Genomic DNA, 21,989 nt, shown 5'->3' with positions numbered 1-21,989 from the left:
TTGCTATATTTGCTTCAGCAGTGCAAATATTGCCCACAGACCAGGAGGGGCCACTTTCAGGGCATGCTGGCAGTCAAAAACAATTTTCATAATGATACTAAAATGTTATTTGTCTTTTCCTTTTTGTTTTTTTCCCTGTGTTGATTTTGCACTGATCAGGCAAAAATGAAAGCAGGTAAAAGTCCGGTGCCTTGGCATGAACTGAGGCAGAGACTCCCACTATACCTGCAATCAGGGTACTCTGCACTGCCACACACTTGTAGTACTAAAAAATGCCAGCTTCAGCTAAGAGCATCCTTGATGAAGCAGTACAAAATGCTAGTTTTGTTAAATCCCAATGCTTTTCAATATTCAGAGTGGTGAAATGAGAAGCGTGGAGAAAGCACACTTGTCCGTGATGAAGCATCATGACCGTCTGGAGGAAAGGCGGTTGTATGATTGTTTAAGTTGCCATCTGAACTAGCAGTCTTGTTCATGGAACACCAATTTTTACTTGCAAGAATGACCATAATAGTGTGCTAGGGTTGCCAAAACAAAGTACTGTAGCCTTGGCAGCTTAAAAATGACAGAAATGCATTCTTTTGATTTACTTCGTTTTGGCTGTGTTGGGTCTTTGTTGCTGCGTGTGGGCTTTCTTTAGTTGCAGCGAGAGGGGTTACTCTCCGTTGCAGTGCGCAGTCTTTTCATCACGGTGGCTTCTCTTGTGGAGCACGGGCTCTGGGCATGTGGGCTCAGGAGTTGCAGCTCCTGGGCTCTAGAGCAGAGCTTGGGCTCAGTAGTTGTGGGCATGGGCTTAGTGGCTGCAGGGCATGTGGGATCTTCCTAGACCAGGGATCAAACTCGTATTCCCTGCATTGGCAGGCTGATTCTTAGCCACTCTGCCAGTGGGGAAGCTCCAGAAATGTATTCTTTCATGGTTCTGGAGGCAAGAAGTCCAAAGATGTGTTGGCAGGGTCATATACTTTCTGGAAGCTCTGGAGGAGAATCTGTTCCCTATTTCTTCTAGCTTCTGGTGACATGCCTTGATCAATGTCTTGAAATTCCTTGGCTGGTGGCAGCATCACTCCAAACCCTGCCACCATCTTCACTCTGCCTTCTCCTCTTTGTGCCTTCTTCTCTCTCATCTCTCCCTCTGTCTCCCCAGATAACCCAGGATGAGCCCCTCTTCCCAAGGACCCTTAACTTATTCACATCTTTTGCTTGTAGAAGGTAATAATCACAGATTCCAGAGATTGGCAAGTGAATGTACCTTTGGTGCATAGAGGGCAATTTTCCTGCCTACGGCAACGTATAAGCAGTTGCTCAGTCGTATCTGATTCTGTGACCCTCCTGGACTGTAGCCTGCCAGGCTTCTCTGTCCAAGGGATTCTCCAGGCAGGAATACTGGAGTGGGTTGCCATTTCCTCCTCCAGGGGATCTTCCCAACCCCGGGATCTAACCTACGTCCCCTGTGTCTCCTGCATCGGCAGATGTGTTCTTTACCACTGAGCTACCTGGGAAGCCCTACAGCAATTACTATGGTTTTCAGACTTGGATATTTGCTGGACATTTTCTTCGAAATGAACAGCGTGGACGTATGGTGTCAAGGAAAGCAAATGACAGTTTTGTTACCAATTAGAACAGCTGAGCTTCCAAGTAAAAAGTAGAATTCTGGAAACCTTGTATTCACCATCATGAGTTTGACAGTTTCTAAATACTTGAGGCTTTTCTGATGAGATCAGTGATGATGTGACTGCATGGGATTTTTAAAATATTATATTCTTTAATAAAATGTGTCAATATTTGGAAGTTCTGCGTAACTCCCAGAACCAATATTTTCCAAATGGTCAATGTTTGATACTATTAATTATAAGTAGATAAAAGATCCATTCAAACTGCAAGATAAACAAACACATTTTAATATAAAAGAGGAAAAAGAACTTTACTGGTAAGATTTCAGACTCTACACTGTAAGTTAACTTTTAAGAAACTGTGACTTTTCCATTTTTGATTAGTATGAAAAAAGAATGTCTACAACTATCTGAAGAGGCTACTAAAATTCCCCTCCCTTAATCTCTGTGAGGCTGGATTTTCTTCACATGCTTCACCCAAAACAACATATCATAAAAAAATTGAACGGGAAAACAAATATGAGAAACTAGTTGTCTTCTTTCCAGTAAAGCCTGACATTGAAGAGATTTACAAACATTTAAAGCATCAACACCATTCTCACTTTTTTTTTTCACTTGGGAAAATAATTATTTTTCATAAAATATATTTTTTATGATAATATGTAATGGCTTTTTAGAAACTCTTGCATTCTCAGTTTAATTTATGTAACAGTAAATTGATAATCCAGCAGTAAAAACTCTTTGAGGTCCTTCATATTTTTTAAATGTGTAAAAGTGTTCTGAAACCAGCAAGTCTGAGAGCTGCCATTCTGGGAGTTTGGACAGAGCAGTGGGAGGTTAAGGATATGGGGCTTGATGGGCTTTTGGGATGAGGTGGGAATTCTAAACATGTCAAATGGCGGGAACAAAGAATGAGGGATGGAAAGAACAGTATATTTGCGGAAGGTCAAGGCAGTCTAGGGCGGCAGGAGCAGAGAATTACAGTTGTGATGCAGTGGGAAATCCAAGTTTCAGGACTGTGGGATTCACCCTGATGCCGTGGGAAAGCACTGATGGTTCTGGGAGTGGGGTGTCCCACCTGGTGGTGAAGCTCAAGATGGGGGAGGTGAGGCAGACTGTCTGTTCTGAAGCTTTTGTGTGATTCAGGCCTGAGACGATTAGGAACACACCCAAGTCATGGGGGAGACCCGTGAGAATACAGAGGACTGAACACATGGGATATGTTACAGAAAAAAAAAAAAAAATCAAACGTACATGATATATAATGATTATGGGGATGAATAAGAGCAATGAGACAAAATCATAGTTATGTCCTACATCAAACAATAATAACCGGAGGCTCTCTTTTCAATTCTCAGACTAGAAAAAAGTTTCCATTTATTCCTCATTCTTCCATCTTCTTTAATTCTACAGATTGATTTTCATAAATGAACACCAATTTGCACAATTCTCAGATAGGATGAGAATCCTACTCTTTGAAATAGCCAGCAAAATATTAATAAGCAGCATGTACACCAGAATTCAAAATTTGTGCTCTTGTTCAGATGGATAGAAAAGACGGATGTGTTTACTGAGGGAAAGAGTTTCTTAAGAAAGAATGCACACCAAGGGAAGAATTCAGAATAGTGGAGGTCATGGGCTTGGGTGAGGGTCACGGTGATGTGTCTGAGGGGTCATGACTGAGTACCACTCAGTCAGTTCAGTCATTCAGTCGTTCAGTCGTGTCTGACTCTTTGCGACCCCATGAATCGCAGCATGCAGGCCTCCCTGTCCATCACCAGCTCCCAGAGTTCACCCAAACTCATGTCCATCGAGTTGGTGATGCCATCCAGCCATCTCATCCTCTGTCGTCCCCTTCTCCTCCTGCCCCCAATCCCTCCCAGCATCAGAGTCTTTTCCAATGAGTCAACTCTTTGCATGAGGTGGCCAAAGTATTGGAGTTTCAGCCTCAGCATCAGACCTTCCAATGAACACCCAGGACTGATCTCCTTTAGAATGGACTGGTTGGATCTCCTTGCAGTCCAAGGGACTCTCAAGAGTCTTCTCCAACACCACAGTTCAAAAACATCAACTCTTTGGCGCTCAGCTTTCTTGACAGTCCAACTCTCACATCATACATGACCACTGGAAAAACCATAGCCTCGACTAGACGGGACTTTGTTGGCAAAGTAATGTCTCTGCTTTTGAATATGCTATCTAGGTTGGTCATAACTTTCCTTCCAAGGAGTAAGCATCTTTTAATTTCATGGCTGCAGTCACCATCTGTAGTGATTTTGGAGCCCAGAAAAATAAAGTCTGACACTGTTTCCACTGTTTCCCCATCTATTTCCCATGAAGTGATGGGACCAGATGCCATGATCTTAGTTTTCTGAATGTTGAGCTTTAAGCCAACTTTTTTACTCTCCTCTTTCACTTTCATCAAGAGGCTTTTTAGTTCCTCTTCACTTTCTGCCATAAGGGTGGTGTCATCTGCATATCTGAGGTTATTGATATTTCTCCTGGCAATCTTGATTCCAGCTTGTGCTTCTTCCAGCCCAGCGTTTCTCATGATGTACTCTGCATATAAGTTAAATAAGCAGGGTGACAATATACAGCCTTGACATACTCCTTTTCCTATTTGGAACCAATCTGTTGCTCCATGTCCAGTTCTAACTGTTGCTTCCTGACCTGCATATAGGTTTCTCAAGAGGCAGGTCAGGTGGTCTGATATTCCCATCTCTTTCAGAATTTCCTACAATTTATTGTGATCCACATAGTCAAAGGCTTTGGGATAGTCAATAAAGCAGAAGTAGATGTTTTTCTGGAACTCTCTTGCTTTTTTGATGATCCAGTGGATGCTGGCAATTTGATCTCTGGTTCCTCTGCCTATTCTAAAACCAGCTTAAACATCTGGGAGTTCATGGTTCACATATTGCTGAAGCCTGGCTTGGAGAATTTTGAGCATGACTTTACCAGCGTGTGAGATGAGTGCAATGGTGCGGTGTTTGAGCATTCTTATGGGTGCGCACTATTCCACGTTCTCCAATTCTCCACCGGTGATTTGTGTCAAAGGCTTCTTGGTGACCGATCACCTAATTATATTTCTTCTTGAAGACTGGACATTTCTTGAAACTCTTCTCTCTTGGTTTCTGTGTCATTACTTTTCCCTGGTTCCCTTGCAACCTCTCAGAATTTTCTTGATCTTCCTCTAGGGTTTCTCTTCTCTTTACCCTTTAATCTTTTGATGTTTCTTGGAATTCTACTCTTGGTTTTCCTTCTTTCTTGCTCTATATTCTCTTCTTAAGTGATTTCACCCACTTTCCTTTTAATTACTATAACATAAAGTCCATGTAGGTTGGAATTTATCTCTATCACAGCTTTATTTTGCTGAAAGAGTAGCTGGCATATCATGGGTGCTCCATAAATAGTTAATCAGTGAATGAATCTATTGCCAGTCATAGGCAAAATGTAAATGTAACTTTAATAAAACCTAGCTGGGAATTCCTTGGGAGTCTCATGATTAGGACTCTGGTTTCACTGCTGAGGATGCAGGTTCAATCCCTGTTCGGGGACCTAATATCCCACAAACTGCATGTCAAAGCCAAAAAAAATAAAAATAAAAAGGCTTCCCTGGCGGCTCAGTGATAAGGAATCCTCCTGCCAAAGGAGGCGACACCAGATCCCTGGTCTGAGAAGATCCCACATGCCACGGAGCAGCTGAGCCTGTGTGCCACAACTCCCGGGCTTGAGGTCTAGCGTCCATGAGCCACAACTACTGGAGCCAGCACGCCCTAGAGCCCCTGCTCATTGTTAAACATGATGAACATTCACAAGAAATGTACATTTGACTCTAGAAAAAAGTATTTGTACGTGCAGATTGGTGGAACCATTCTGGGAGGCAATTTGGCAACTTTTAGTTAAACTAGGAATTTATATGTATTGTGGTAAATCTGGACGTCCTTCACTGGGGAATGTTAAATAAAATGTGCAGATGCACAAAGAGGATGCTCTGAAATAGTTGGAAGCAAATATGTAAACAGAAGCATACATCAACCTTGAAAATGTTGTGTTGTGGAATGAGGTACGAAACACAATGATATTTGTTAGACAATGTCACTTACGAAAATGAAAAATACATGTACAGAGCTGGAGAAATATTCTGTCTTGATCTGGGTGCTGGTTATGTAGGTGTGTACATGTGTGTCACTTCCACAAGCTGTATAATTAAGGTCATTTTACTCTACTGTATGCAGTTATACCTCAATTTTAAAAATGCACACAAAAGGAGATACATTATGTGAGAAGACTTATCAAGATGAAAGGTCACGTCAGACACATTAGAACACTGCTTTTGGTGGGGAGGATGGGGATAAAGGGAATGAATGAATGAATGAATTAAAAGATCAAGTGAAAACAGGGCTTTTCATGAGCCAGTGATGACAGTGTGCTGTGAACTGGGAAGTTTGAGGTCCTTCCATATATTTCATCTGTTTATCTATCAGTCTAGCTATGGAATTATTATGGCATCAATTGACATGGATGGTTCTCAGAACATTATCCACTGACCTGCTCTCTTCCTGGACTCCAATTCTACATGTCCAGTGGACTTCAAGTTACCCCTACCTGTATGCTTTAAGTTTTATATCTTGAACACATAAGAAAACCTTTTATCATCCTTCAGAGATGGTCTTTTCCAACGTGTTGAATTCCTAAAAGAACCGAGGTACCTCTCCAAACGTTCCAGACTGGAGCAGGGTTTTTTTCAAGCAGCATCAGCGTCACCTGGGCACTTATTGAAAATGTGGACTCTCAGGCCCCACCTTTGACTTCCTGCATCACAGCTTATTCGTTTTAATAAGATTCCAGGTGATCTGTTTGTCCATTAAGGCTTGAGAAGCACTACTTAATTTCTTGTTTATTTTGTTGACCTTGCCCAGACTATCAGTAGAAATAAGTAGCCACTCCTCCTGGGTATTACCTAAGTGGGGTTAAAAATATCCTCCATTCAGGCTTTGTGCACTAGCATCTGTTAGATGAAGTGAGGCATCCAGAGTTCTAGCTGCTTCTAAGCTGTGTGACCTTGAAGGGGCCACTCCTCATTACGCATGTCAATAGCACTCCATGTTAACAAAACACTTCGCCATCAATTTATTAGTGATTCTCTCTCAAACTCCCTGGCACCGTCTTTCTAAGCAATACATGGTGGTGAGTTTTCTTTGAAACCAGTAAGTGGCTGATAAATTGTAAACAAATGGGTTGAAAAGGTAACATAGCGGAAAAGTATTTCGATTTTCCTTCATCCATCGTCCCTGCCTCACTTAGGGAGAAACCAAGTGCTCACAGGCTTGATTGTGTATTGCAAATACCATTATAAACAGAGGGAAGGAGTGAGGAATTTCACATTATAGGATATAAACCATTAGTTCAATAACTGGATCTGTCCGATGAGGTGGTCTGTCTATCCAATGACACCAGCTGAAGTCCAACATCAACAAAAGTAAGTCGATGCCTTGTATTCCATGTGTGGAGGGATATGGAGCCACTGCAGTCCTACAGATGTTAAGTATATTCTGCATTAGCTGATGGGCTGCCTCCATTTGAGTTGGACATAAAGCGATGAATCTGTGGTCCAATTTTTCTCCTGTATAAATTGATTCTATATATATTTAACCTAAAAATGCAATATATATATATAAATATACAAACAGATAATGTATATATATTATATCTATTTGACTGCGTCGGGTCTCAGCTGTAGCTCACAGGCTTAGTTGCTCCAAGGCATATGGGGTCTTAATTCCCCCAGCAGGAAGTGAACCTCTGTCCCCTGCATTGGCAGGTGGATTCTTAGCTGGACCACTAGGGAAGTCCCTAAATTGCTTCTTGTAACAAGTTCCTCCTTGCCCAGAGCAAGGGCAAATGGCAAGTATAAAATGCCCCCTCCACCTGCATGCATGTGTCTCCATTGAATCCCCGCCTTTCTCTGTCCTGTCTCTCCTCAGTTCTCTGCCATATATCTGCGGCTTAACATTTTAGACTTGGTTCTAGAGCCTTCCTTTTTCAGAGACATAGGCTTCAGTTCCCTATTGCTTCCTCTCGGCAGTCTTGTGCCAGCCTCACCCACGCCCATCCACAAGCCAGACTCCCCTCCTCTTCCGGCCCCAGAAGAACAGCCCAGGTAGGGCAGGCCTGTCCTGACTCCAGCTCCCTGCCAGCAAGGGCGGGATGCTCCCTGCTCACAACAGATCAGCCCCACGCTTCTTAGGTTTAGCCAAGATAAGCATAAGAATATGCAGACCTATGATTTCGTGGCCAACCCATCCATTTCTGGGACAGTGATGCTCTCAAAATCAATGTTTGTTTGCCTCCCAGAATAAAACGCTTTCCGTGAAGACAACATAAAGCAGCCGTAAGTGCTGGCTCATTGAGAAAGCTACACGTTTACCATGTTAAAAAAAAAAAAGAGAGAAGAATGGGCTGAGATGCAAGCACAAAAACAAGCTGCAATAGTGAAATAAAACTGGGGTAAGTGTGGATGAAAAAGAAAAGAAAGGGGGTCAGAAAGAGACTGTCTTCTGGTGGGCAGCATCAAAGAACCTGCTGACCCTGTCAGAATTTCACTAGCACCATGCCAGCACTCAGTGGGGGAAAGCAATTATTTGAAGAAAAACTATTTGAGGGTAACATTGTCATTATCCTTTTAATGGTGCTGCTCCAACAATCCCGCGAAAGTAGGCTTTAAAACATAAGAGATGCTCTTTTGCCAATACAATTAAGGCATTTGGGAGAGGCAGATGCTATTAGTTTAGCTTGTGGAGGCTTCTTCTAAAAAACGACGTTTTTGCAAGTGTTGTACATTGCAGTAACCAAGTCCAATACAGCTGCGCATGGCCGAAAGAGTGTAGCAGTCTACCAGGAAGAGAGACACACACAAACACACACACGCACAGGAGTGCAAAATAGAGCTTCCTCTAAGAGTCAAACAAATCTGTTTTACATCAGTAGAGAATAAGTGGAAAATTACTGTGCTTTCCAAATAACAAGAGAAAAGATAACTTTTGGGAAGCTAACAAGAGTTTCTCTGCGTGTCATAAATCAGTTCCCCTGAAAGTGGGTTACCTCATACTTTTCTTTCTCTGCGCAGGGCAGCTACATTTGCCTGACATTAGATGATTCTGAAAGGCTTAAAGTTGAGCTAATTAAAGGAAGTTGAAGAGGGAGTTAGAGAAGAAGGAGTAGAAAATTGAAAAGGTGAAAAGGTTTGGCCCATATCCATTTATCACTTGAAATCCGAAATGCTCCCATGGAACACTCTTGCTGGAAGTATGTGAGGTTCTGAAGGCAAGTGTTCTTTCGACAGCTCTCCTCTCTGTCCGCTACTGGCAGGCCAGGAAAATCAAAAGTTGTCTCCCCCTAGCAATGTGAAATACTCCCATGGGCAGATGCGAGCAAAGCTAAGAGGTGATAGGAATTAAAAAACCACATTGCCTGGAAATCTTATACCAACAAATCAATTCCAACTTGGGGGCACTGGTGGAAATTGGCTTTGTTGTACCCAGCTCGAGATGTCCACGTGAAAGAAATCCATGTGATCAGGGCTGTCCCTTCGAGATGATTCCTAGACTGGAATTTTCACACAACTGTGCTGGAAAACAAAACCTTTCTTCTTACTGCAAAACACCATGTGAAGGGCCTGGGTGGTTCTCTACTGAGTGCATGACCTTCCGTGACTCATTGTCTTCTGGTCTCAGAGCCTTCAACCACAGATCAGGGGCTGGAGTAAATAATCCTGGCGTGTTCAAGCTTTTACCTTTTAGTAGACTACAGCGCATGATCTGCTTGTTCATGCAAGTCTCTGACTCACCAAGATGGTAGTGCGTCTGCACAAAAAAAGTTGTCAACACAAGGTCACATATTTTAAGCGTCAACTAAATACTTTTGTTGTTATTGTTTAGTCGCTCAGTCGTGTCCAACTCTTCTGCGACTCCGGGGACTGTAGCCCGCCAGACTCCTCTGTCCATGGGATTTTTCCAGGCAAGAATACTAGAGTGAGTTGCCATTTCTTTCTCTAGGGGATCTTCCTGACCCAGGAATGGAACCCATGTCTCCTGCATTGGCAGGCGAATTCTTTACCACTGAGCCATCAGGGAAGCCTCCAGCTAAATGCTAGTGGCATTCATAGTTACGTGTGGCCCAGGGTGCACTGTGTAAGGTCGACCTTCCCGTGACCCCCATCCTGTCCTGTAAATGTGTGCCTTAGCTTTCCTTCCTCTCGTGGCCAAATATCCAGAACAGTGAGTCTTCATGTACTTGGATTCCATTCTCCACCTGTTTGGCTTTCATTTCCCATTTCATGAAAACACTTTTCTACAAGATCTCTATGAACTGCTAATCCAATAGACTCTGCAATGCCCTCATCTTTCTCGACTTTTCAGCTTCTATGCCCTTGGCAAGTTCATCTCCTTGAAACTGTCTCCTTCCCTTATTTTCAAGACCTCATTCTCCCTGGTTCTCCTCGTTCCTCTCCAGCCACTTCTCTGCTTCTTTAAGGGCATCCCTCCCCTGCCTGCCCTTTCAATCCGCGTGTTACTTTAAGGTCTGTTCTTGGCCCTGGCTGCATACTCTCCTTGTTACACGACACAGACACTACTGCCTCTCCAATCTGTCTCTCTGAGACCTCTAACCTGTCCACCAGCAAATTTATCTGGGTGTCTCATAAGTATTTTGGCAAAGGAAATGGCAATCTACTCCAATATTCTTGCCTGGAAAATCCCATGGACAGAGGAGCCTGGCGGGCTACAGTTCATGGGGTGGCAAAGAGTCGAGCACACACAGGTATTTAAAAACTACCGCCTGAGATTTCCCTGGCAGTCCAGTGGTTAGGGGGCCTGGGTTCCATCCTTGGTCGGGGAACTAAGATTCCACAAGTCAAAAGACATGGCAACAAACCAAAACAAAACAAATTACATCTGAAATTCAACCTACAACTTTCCCCGCCTCAGGTATATTTCAGACACCTAAAGCCAGTTCCTAACTATGGCTCAAGGTAGAAGCTGGGGAGGAAATTCCTCCCACTTTTGTATCATCCCCCCACCCCGCCACGTCTAACCTGTTGTCAAAAGCTGCCAATTCTGCTGTCTCTTCTCTGCTCCTTCCATCCCTGCCCTGGTTGAAGCCCTTCCCTCATCATCTCTCTCTGGAAATTTGGCAGTGGCTCCCCTGACTGTCCCCAGCCTCTGAGTGTTTTCCTTGGGTGTTTTTCTCACCCTCAAATTTGATCATGTTGAACATTTTTTGTGGTATTGAACTCTAGCTGATGTTCTACATGCTGATGTGTTTAGGGATAAGTCTGAAACTTGCATTGAAATCCATAAAAAAAAACTAAGATGAATTGATCGATGGATCAAGAGCCTGATAGATGGATAGACGTGATCAACTAGAGTACTTGTCTTTTTTTTTTTTTTTGGCCTGCATTGTTAATAATCGTTAAGCAAATGCATGTCATCTTATATGATATTTAAGCTTCTGGAGTGTTCGACCATTGTAATGCTTATCTCTATCTCTTATTGTTCCTACTACAAGTGCAGGTCAAAAACTTCTCTGCCAGTATTTTGGCAGGAACAAAGGGAGGATATCATTTCTATTTGGCCTTTTGTCTAAGCTCCAAATAATGACACAGAAAACTAGCAAATGAATCGGGATATAGAAACTGAACATATCAATAGCTTTATTTATACATATTTTTAAAAATCATGAATGGAAATATGCTTTTTGAGGCACTGAGTTCATCTATAGACCAGAAAGTAGGTATCCCCTCTGTTGGTTTTATATATGAGGTTGAAACAGGACTAACCTTGAAACAATTTTCCTTTGGGCAGAGAGTAAAATGACAGATTATTTTGTCAGTAGTGAGCTGTTAACATTGAGTTCAGTAGATATTTAAAAGGAATTCACTAGGGTCTCTTTATGAGACACTACGTGAGTTTCACAGAATCAACCCAGAGACCATTTCATAAAAAGCCCTTTTTGCAACCTTAATAAACACCTTTGGATAATGTGCAAGATACCCTCTTACAGAAAATCCTGCCCTTTCAGAAACAGTAATATAGTGAAGATTGAGTAAAGTTAAGAATTTCTCTTGCAAATAACACAAGTCTAGGGATATTTATAATGTCCAAAAATAAGAAAAGATTTATTCCACATTGTATGCTTTGGTTGTAATCTGGAACTCTTGTCACAAAGAATCAGAACCAAGCATATCCTGGTTCCAAACATAATTTGGCATTATTTTATTATATGCAGTTCCAATTTCTTGGACTGAAATAAGCCCATCTTGTTTCCCATAAATCCATTCAGAGTTATCTTTCCAAAGGAGTTTGGCATTAGGGAGAAGGTTGTGGAACACATGAAGCTGGGGGTATGCAAAGGGGGGATTGGTCATTAGTACTGACTTCATGACAGTGGATGTAGAGGAGTTGCAAGTCATTTTCATTACAACTCGATTGCAGGTTTTTTTTTAACTTTGTGAAAACTACTTGTTCAGGTGTCTAAAAGGTATAAATCTAAAAGCAAGACCTAAAATAACTAACCCCCTCCCTCATTTTTTGATGTCAGCATAAAATATGAATGGTAGAAACATTTGGGAAAACTCCTATTAAGCAGAGTCTTCTTATGAGGAATAGACAAAGATGCACTTTTACCAAATGTCAAAATTACATGGTCAGATTTGATATGCAATGCCACAAAATAAATCTATTGCATAGATTTCCATGGTAGCGGTTCTCTGTGGGAAGGAGTATGTATTTGGTTAGGGAAATAGTTTGCAATCCAAGTATTATTGCTTTGGGGGCAAGGAAGATGTCATTCAGAATAATATAGCAGCAAAGCATGCTGATAAATTTTTAGATACTTACCTCACTGTTAATAGAAACTTACGTGTGTTAGAGTATCAACCGTAGTTAGCATTCTGTGAGAAACTTCAGCTTTAGACTCATGGAACTGGAAGGAAATGTAAGAATTGAGCAGGACCAAAGCAAAACCATAGATTCATGGATCTTCTGTAAAATTAGCATTACCCATAGTGTCTGAGTTTTAATTACCGGAGATGAAGCAACAACAGTGAAAACTACTTTTCCACTCTGGTTAAAACCTCTGATCTTTTAGTCTTAGGCATCCTTTACCAGACTATCAAAGCTAGGGTAACCCAAACCCTGCCACCAACCTCTGGTTAGCACTTCTATTTGCTTTCCATAACTTTGTGCCAAGATCATGGACTCTGAACTGAATGGAGCCGGGTTTAAACCCTAGCTCTCCCACTTACTACCTGGATCCTTTTAGACAAGCTACTTGATCTTTCCAAATCTCAGTTTTTTCATCTGTAGAAGGGGGATACTTGCTCTTACCTTTTACATTTTTTATAACATTTCTTATTTATTTATTTGGCTGCTCCGGATCTTAGTTGTGGCATGTGGGATCTAGTTACCTGATCAGGGATTGAACCTGGGCCCCCTGCATTGGAAGCTCAGAGTCTTAGCCACTAAACCATAAGGACGTCCCACTTTTTACATGCTATTATTGAAAAGTTTCACGACACATTGTTCAGCATGTTCTCAATGAATAGGAGTTGTTGTTATGATGATAGTTATTTGCTTTTCCTCTTAGGGTGATGGTGGCCATTTTTGGCAAATGGCCTGGGATGAGTATGAATTTGGGGGACTGAGTTTTGTCATGAAGACCAGATGTTTTGACATTCCATCTTTCACTGCTCCTAGAGCCCCTCTGGGGTGGCCCCATTTCTTTCTGCTTTCCTCACCAGCAACCCTTGTGAGGTTGCATGTCCAGAACCAGGAGAAAAAGTTGTAGCTACAACTACACAGGGGTGAGGAGCTTTTATAGAAGCTTCGTTTAGAGAGGACACCAGGGCTTCTATTTAAAACAGTAACATACTCCTCTGTGGGGCGGTGAACAGCAGCCACCGCCAATCCCCTGAATGACCCCCTTCCTCCTGCCTCCATGCCCACTGGTTAGTCTCATATGTCACCTTGGTTAGACTGTCCTTAGTTTCAGTTACTCAATCAAAAACTCCTCTGGGTGTTGCTGTGCGGCGTTCTGTAGGCTCACATCTACTCTCAGTTGACTTTAGGGGAAGGAGATTTCCCTTGATAATGTGAGCGGGTTCATCTAATCAGCTGACAGCTGTAAGAGTGAAAACAGGCTTTCCGGAGAAGAAATTCTGCCTCAAGGCTGCAGCCTCAAATCCCGCCTGGCCTGCTGGCCCGTCCTACAGATTTCAGACAAGTCAGCTGCTTCTCTCTGTCTCCATCTCATCATCTCTCTCTTCCTTTCTGTCTGTCTCTCTGTGTCTTTGTCTATCTGTCTGTCTCTCTCCATATGCACACAGGCATACCTTGGAGATATTGTGGGTTTTGTTCCAGACCACTGCACCGGAGCAAGTATTGCAACAAATCAAGTTACACAGATTTTTTGGTTTCCCCATGCATACAAAAGTTACATTCACATTGCACTGTAGTCTGTTAAGTGTCAATAGCATTATATCTAAAAATGTACATACCTTAATTAAAAAATACTTTATTGCCAACTGTCATCTGACTATGTAAGGCTGCCTTCAGTTTGGTAAAAAAAAAAATACACTCTCTGCGAACTGCAGTAAAGTAAAGCACAATAAAATGTGGTATGCCTGAATATGCTTGTATATGCCTGTATATACCGATATATATGTATATCCTGTTAGTTCTGTTTTTCTGGAGAACCTTGCATAACACACCACCTGCTATGCCTTCCTAAAAATCCTCTCTCCTCCATCCAGAAGTGAAAGAGTTAAAGCCTGCCCAACAGCAAAGCAGCCAGGGACCTTTTCTGTTCTGATTGGTCAGTGTCCGGCTGCACTGGTTGTTACACATTTTGAGAGTGCTCTTGGCTAGACTCAGAGCACGTTGCCCAGCGAGGCTCATGGAGCTCACAGCCTCTAGAAAGGTTCTCTTCTCTTTCCCTTAAGCTTTTTTGGTGTCTGTCTATCATCCCAGCTCTGGTGTTCTTTTCCTTTCTGTGTCAAGGGGGTTTCAATTTCTTGCAAAAAAAATTGCACTGCTGATAAACATTAGTTCTGGAAAGGTTTTCTTTCAAACCCGAGGGAAGGAACGAGATAATTTCCCCTGGTTCAGGAAAGTCAGAGTAGAATAAAAGCTTCTTGAAATATGAGCTTGATAAAAATAATATTGTCAGTATGAAATAAAAATGAGGACTTGGAGACAGTTTCATTCAAACTCACTTGATCATATATAATAAAGCCAAGAGAAATTGGGTATTGAGTGGGGGAGGGATTTTTAACACGCTGAATTGAATCAAGCTGAGCTCTTAGCTTGTAAATTTAGCTTTCCCTGGCAGAATGTTGGAAGGGTCACTTGGGCAAGCCCTGTTTTGTTGATCTCAGGGGTCTGGGTAGACAAAGGAAACTCTTGAGTTCCCCGGTTGGAAATACTTCTCTGAGTTCAGCTTAACTTTGCTCACTCCCATCTCTCCAAACAAAACATTTCTTATCTGTTTTAGTAGAGTTGGTCCCTGAAACATAGGACATTTATACAGATAAAATCTGTAGTAGCCAGAGTGGCCTACTTAACTAGTTTAGAGAATAAAATAAGGTCACATTTCTTGTAATGGTCTATCCACAGTCACTGTGAAAGCTCTATTACATTCAGAAGCAAGAAGTTCAGTGGCTCTTGCAGGGTTCCTCTTATAGACTAGGTATTCCCAGTGACTGCCAGCTCGTTCCACAAATTCTCCTGGAGGGATCTTGTCACTTAAACCTGACACACGCATCAACCCTTGTTGGTTCTTCTGCTCTGCTCTGTTGGTCTCTCTCTCTCTCTATCATAGAGGTTTTCATACCTGAGGAGGGGTCTTGGGGCCCTTTCAGTGGGCCTTCTGCCCTGGGGAGCAGAGATGGTCCTCCCCCTGGCAAGGACCCCACCACCTTGACCAAACTTTAGTCAGGCTCGTTTGAACACTTTTCTGGACTAAGCCATGTCCTTGGCCTGCTGATCCCAGTTTAGTGAGAATCCCCCTACCCTTAATATCTAACCAGGTTCCTCTTAGTGATTTTCTAACCACTGACTCCCTCACTCTGCCCACTGGCTATAAATCCCCAGCTGTCTTTACTGTATTCAGAGTTGAGCTGACTTCTACACTGAAATCTCTTTCCTCTACTGCAATAGCTCAAATAAAATCTGTCTTGCCATTTTAAATGGATGCTAGGTGAAGTTTCTCTTTATACCTTTATACCTTCCCCAAGTCCAAAACCTCTCATTTTCTCTTTATGGCCCAACGTGGTTGATAACAAATGAATGACAACATTCTTTTGCTTAAGAAGAAAATGCTGCTTTCAGCCACAAGATGAGTCTGGCTTCCAAGGTCAAGAAACCAACTTAGTGATGACATTTGCATCCCCAGCAACTCAGTCAAGTTGTTCTTCAGAACTCAGTGGGAGGGGCTGTGTGATCCACCTTACTATCCGCTGCTGTGTCTAGCCCAGCGCCTGGCACACACTGTCTTCACTCTCCTCCCCCGTCCTTTATACTGCAGGGCCCAGTTCAGGCTCTCATCAGCCTTTGTCCGTCCTATTACAATGGCACCCAGGCTTATTGCCCTCAGTCTACCCTCTGCAGAGTCCTCTCTCTGAGCTGAAGGACTCAAGACTCCCGTCCTGATACTCCATAATGACTCCCCATTTCTTTTTCTTTGGCTGTGCCGAGTCTTTGTTGCTTTAGGGGCTTTCTCTAGTTGTGGTGAGCAGGGGTTTCTCTTCCTCGTGTTGTGTGGGCTTCTCGTTGCGGTGGCTTCTCGTTGCAGAGCACAGGCCCCAGAGAGCTTGGGTTTCAGTAATTGCGGCAAGCAGGCTAAGTAGCTGTTACAGAAGCTTTGTTGCTCCAAGGCATGTGGGATCTTCCCTGATTAGGAATCAAACCCCTGTTTCCTGCATTGGCATGCGGATCCTTAACCACTGAAACGCCAGGGAAGTCCAGACTCCCCACTGCTTAAGAGTTACGCCTCTTAAGTGAACTATGGCTCCTCTCCAACCAGCTCCTTCTAGCTTTACACTCAGAATAACAGTCCTGAACTGCTTGTCTCCCCCTTCATCCTCACAGTGCCTTGAATACCTACTATGAGCCTACCCTTTATTAAAAAGCAAGAAAGTTTGCAAAAGAATAAGAGACCTTCTTTCCTTGTCCTGAAGGTTGAAAATGTGTGTATTTTTGTGTGGATGGAATGACAGTTGAATAAAGAGGAAGATGGCCTTTTGGCCACTGGGTCTATGCTTGAAATCCCCAAAGCAGCCCAAGGTGGGTCTTCCTAAGAGAAGTAAGACTGGCCAGTATGCAGCTTGGAATTTAGCCCCTTGCATTTATAATTTATTACTCTGAATTCTGATATCACTTCAGAAGAGCTCATTTCGATTGTGGCTATTACCTGAACACGCTGCAAACTATCTTCTTTAGAGAGGAAAAAGATGAGCTAGTCAGTATTTTTCTTCCAACTATTTCAGGTTTCTTCATAAGGTGGATTTGATAAGAAATCACCTAATGAACAGTTAATTACAATTTTAGACGTTTTGGTGCTAGGGGCAAAGCATTTGGGGCTAGATGAGGCTGTGAATGTTTACATGATTTCTGATTCCTGACAGTCTTATGAGTCTCTATTTCCTGATGTTAGGAAACTTTGATCCTATAAGAAGAGATAGGCATTTTGTCTTTTTATTTCAATTTCTTCTCTTTACTCACTCCTCAGCCCAGTGCTTACAGACTCAGGCTCCTAGTTCAGCTAGAATATTTCTGGGGGTCTTGCCCATTACCTCTTTCCTTACCTCTTGCCCATTGCCTCCTCTTTCCTTCCAAGCTTGCAGCTTTAGGATATGTACATTTCATTTCCCCCCGAGTCCTCCTTCTTCTGTGGTTCGTCCCCATCTCTGGTTGCTGTTGTTCAGGCAATAAGTCGTGTCCAACTCTGTGACTGCATGGACTGCAGCATGCCAGGCTTCCCTGTCCTTCACAGTTAGTTACCATAGCTAGGAACTCCCTCTGTCTTTTGGTTCCTTTACCTATGGACAATTTTATCAAGCTTTTATTATGCTGTGTGGTGGAGATAAAGATAAATGAGAGGACGTTCTCATTCCTGAATCAAACAATGGTGAAAAAAAAATCCAGAAAATGAGATAATAGAAATTTGAACAGAAGACACAGAGGAAAAGAAGCATTTCCCTCCAGCTGGGCTCTAGGAGAGCCCTCTCAGAGGAAGCAACTTTTAGCCTGTTTTATGATTTAGGATCATCCTAATGGAGCCATCAAGAGGCCAGTCAACCTTCACCCCCGTCCTAAGCCAGATTTTGGCAGCATGCGGGGGGTTGGGGTTTTCCTTCTTGCACATGATCTGAGGGCAGAGCAGGGGATTCAGGTTCAAGTTGCAAGCATGGCGATCCTCTGGGCCTCCTGGCTTCTCCTTCCCCCAGGACCTCTCCTGGACTGACCCTGGCCCGTGCTCTTTGGATGGGACCCTTCTCCTCTCCTTGACTCTTGGCAGCCATGTCCCTTTGTGCTTCTTGGCATGGAGACCCCATGTCGGTCTCTTTGGCCTGAAGGGATTGGTCAGGAAAAGTTTCCAAGGAGCCTTTCCATTCTGCCCTGACCATGACCTATAAAATGCAACCAGTGCCTCGTTAATTTTAAATGAAGCTCCCCATGTAACCACTCATCTCTGACGGCCACAATTAACCTCTCCTCCACACTCCTCTCCTTTTATTTTGGCTGGCTGGTTCCTTGCCCATTTGCCTTTTCTTAACTTGAACCCTGGGAGGTTGTAGACCGTTCAGTAAAACTCCAGGAGGTACTCTCAAGTTTATGGCCCATTCTCATTCTGCAGCCCTTCAGACTGCCCTTCCCACCACCTTCATTCTGCTCCTATTCCTTCCAGACCATCTAAGAAGTCTTTAAACATGTCGGGTCATCAGACTTCCCCAGGTGGTCACTTTGACCTTGCAATTTCCTCCCATACCTTCCTCCTCTGACTCTCAGCCTGGTGTCTTCCGCTCTGTGATGTGTGTGGGTCGTGGGTGATGGAATGGGATTCATTAATGATGCATTCCCACAGCAGGAAGGAGGAAATTCAAGAGTTGGTCTTTTCTTCACAGCTAACAAACAGCCGTGTTGTTTGCTGCTGGGACCCCTGGGTCGCTTTGTCCTGTATTACTCCCGGGTCCAGCTTCCCAGGACTATGTTTATTGAAGTGGGGAGGTCTGAACATGCCACAAAGAGTGGGACATTTCCCTGTGGCCTAGAGAACTCAAGGCTGGGGTTTTTCAAATCAACTTTGTCTACAGTGCATTCATTTGTACTTTGCTCTTGCAAGGCTGTCTCCTGTTTGTCCATCAGCCCGGGACTATGGCCCCTCAAGGGAAGGCCTCATTGCTCTGATATTATTTTCTTCACCTCCACACCCTTCTCAGCTTAGCCTGCACGCCAGGCTTGGAGAGAGAGGAACTGCTGCTGACAACCTGCAGATGTGGTGTGTACCTTGGATGATGGGAGGACCAGCCCAGGACCTGATGAGATTGTGGTGATGATAGTGTGTGTGTGTGTTAGTTATATCCTCAGGTGGGAAGAGACATAGCAGTTAGGGTAAATGCAATAGGGTGTCTTGAGAAAAGCAATCCTCTGAGTGCGGAAACCCCAGCTTCTTGCTGTGGAACCTGAGCTGCGTCTCGGTTCCCTGAGAGGCTTAGTGATGCTGCAATGATGATGAAACCTGGTCCTTAACCCCCTGCCTGCTGGAAAGGACTCATGGAAGACAGACTCTCCACTCCTTAGGCACTGGATTCTACCTGGGAATGGGGAGGGGAGGTGGTCGGAGCACTCTGGGGTCAATGTGTGCAAAGTGCATGGGGGCTCCCTGAACTTCTCTTTTTCTGACTTTCCAAACAATTTTTTGTATCTCTTTCCAAATTGTTTTGGTGGACTGGATGATCAGGGTTGCTGGATTTAGCAAATAAAAATGTAGGATGCCTAGGGATATTTGAATTTCAGATAAAGAGCAAATACATTTTTCACATAAATACATTAGGGGTATTGGCTTCCCTGGTGGCTCAGCAGTAAAGAATCTGCCTGCCAATGCAGGAGACACAGGTTTGATCCCTGGGTTGGGAAGATTCCCTGGAAAAGGAAATGGCAACCCCCTCCAGTATTCTTGCCTGGGAAATCCCATGGACAGAGGAGCCTGGCGGGCTACAGTCCTTGGGGTTGCAAAAGTGTCCAGTACAACTTAGTGACCAAACAACAACAACAACAACAGCAACAAATATACATTTATACTAAAAAACTATTCCTTGTTTACTTGTAATTCAAGGGTACCCAGGTATCCTGTACTTTGATGACCCCCTGCATAGTCAGGACCCTCGGCTGGTGTGCCAGTGGGCTGTCAGCTATCACCCCCTCTCATTATATCATCTAGCCTTCTTGACTGGGGACAATCTACTTCTTTTTCTTAGGTATTTTATTTTCTTCTCATTCTTAGCTTCAGCACAGTCAGTATAGCCAATGGATCCTCAGCCCTATTGATCCCACATGTCAGGGTTTGGGGGGATCAACTCAGGCCATGCAGTATAGGAGTGACCCCCATGCATTGAGTCCCAACTCAATGGCAGCCTCGTGCCAGGCACTTTGGATAAAGGGCCTCCTGTCAGGTCCACAGCAAGTCCTGGATATAGTTATTCCAACCCTATTTATCCTATTTTTTTTTTGGCGCACTGTGAGTCATGTGGGATCTTCATTCCCTGACCAGGGATTGAACCCACATCCCCTGCATTGGAAGGTGGAATCTTAACCCCTGGACCACCTGGGACATCCTCCAACCCCATTTAACAGATCAGACACAGAGTTTAAGTTACTTGCTTAAAGACAGACTGCATTTGAACCCTATGTTTCATTTTTTTTCTGGATTCCACACCTCTTCACCCTGTGGTTATACACATTCATGTCTGCTAAAGAAACTCTGTAAAGAAAACCGTTATCTACACTTGAGCATGCATGCTAAGCCGCTTCAGTCATGTCCGACCCTTTGTGACCTTATGGACTATGGCCCACCAGGCTCCTCTGTCCGTGGGATTTCCCAGGCAAGAATACTGGAGTGGGTTGCCATTTCCTTTTCCAGGGGATCCTCTCGACCCAAGGATCGAACCCACGTCTCTTATGTCTCCTGCGTTGACAGGCAGATTTTTTTTTTTTTACCGCTTGTGCCGCCTGGGAAGCCCATCTACACTCATTTCTCTCTTAATATCCAGCCATCTCCCAGGACATGGCTAACTCCCAAAAGATTAATCCTGTTTGGAGACCATGTCTGTCTTAGGAGGAAAATGAGTCCTGTGCCCCTGCATCGGGGGTATCTGTTTTGGTTGGAAGAACTCAGGCAAACCTGTTAGAAGTGCTCCAGGTTTGGGGAGAAGGTTTGGTGGGTTCCTGCTCCAGTGCCCTCTGAAAATCTTTACTGGGGTAGACACTGTAGGGAGGAAGTGTAGAGTTCCTTTCTAGGCAGCTCCTCTGAAGGTCTGCTCACCAGGCAGGTTTCTCTTTCTTCCAGAGGCCTTTTCTATCTTTCTATCCTTTTATTTCCCAGATCCTTCCGCAATCTCTTTGAACTAACCCCTCTCCGGGTAACGTCAGGAAAGTGTCCTCTTAGACGCCGGCTTATCTTACAGTGTTGTTTTAGCTGTAATGCTTGACAGCTTCCTCAGATAGAAGAACTTAATACTATTTTACATCATCTGTCTCCAGCAAGGTTAGGTCACGTCGTTCTGTGACTCAAAATTGTATTAGCATTTTCCTCTTTTGTGCCAGGGGTGTCTTCCTGTAAGCCGTAAATGCCGGGCTCAAGATCTCAATGGATATGAAACTACTTAAGAGAAAAAAAGAAAGTGTTCAGTCTTTGTCCTTATCATGGTGAAAGTTTGTTTTCCTAATGGGGAATTTTCCAAGAGCTCTCAGTGCTGTGACTTTATGGAATCAATGTGGTGGAAAAGGGCACACTTCTGGTGCCGAATATCCTTTTTACTCTCTTCTGCTCCTCTGAGCTTTGCTTCTGAATACACAAAACCGGTATTTGTGGCTGCCAGGAGGCCTTCTACTGTGAGAGAGAATGCATTGTAAATCACTCTTTCACAGCCAGTTAACAGGCAGTGTCTTTCTCACCAATAATTATGGTTTTGCTTTGAGTTGAGAAGGTTGTTTTTGGGGCAATAAATTGTGATGTCAGATATCCTTCACTCTCTTTGCATGTGATTCCTTGGTCGGAAATTGGTGTTCTTAACAGTTGAACCTCTGGGGTCTCCAAGGCTTTGCAGCT

Source organism: Bos mutus, chromosome 23, assembly GCF_027580195.1.
Source record: "Bos mutus isolate GX-2022 chromosome 23, NWIPB_WYAK_1.1, whole genome shotgun sequence".
Taxonomy (NCBI): Eukaryota; Metazoa; Chordata; class Mammalia; order Artiodactyla; family Bovidae; genus Bos; species Bos mutus.
Note: the sequence above shows the minus strand (reverse complement) of the source record.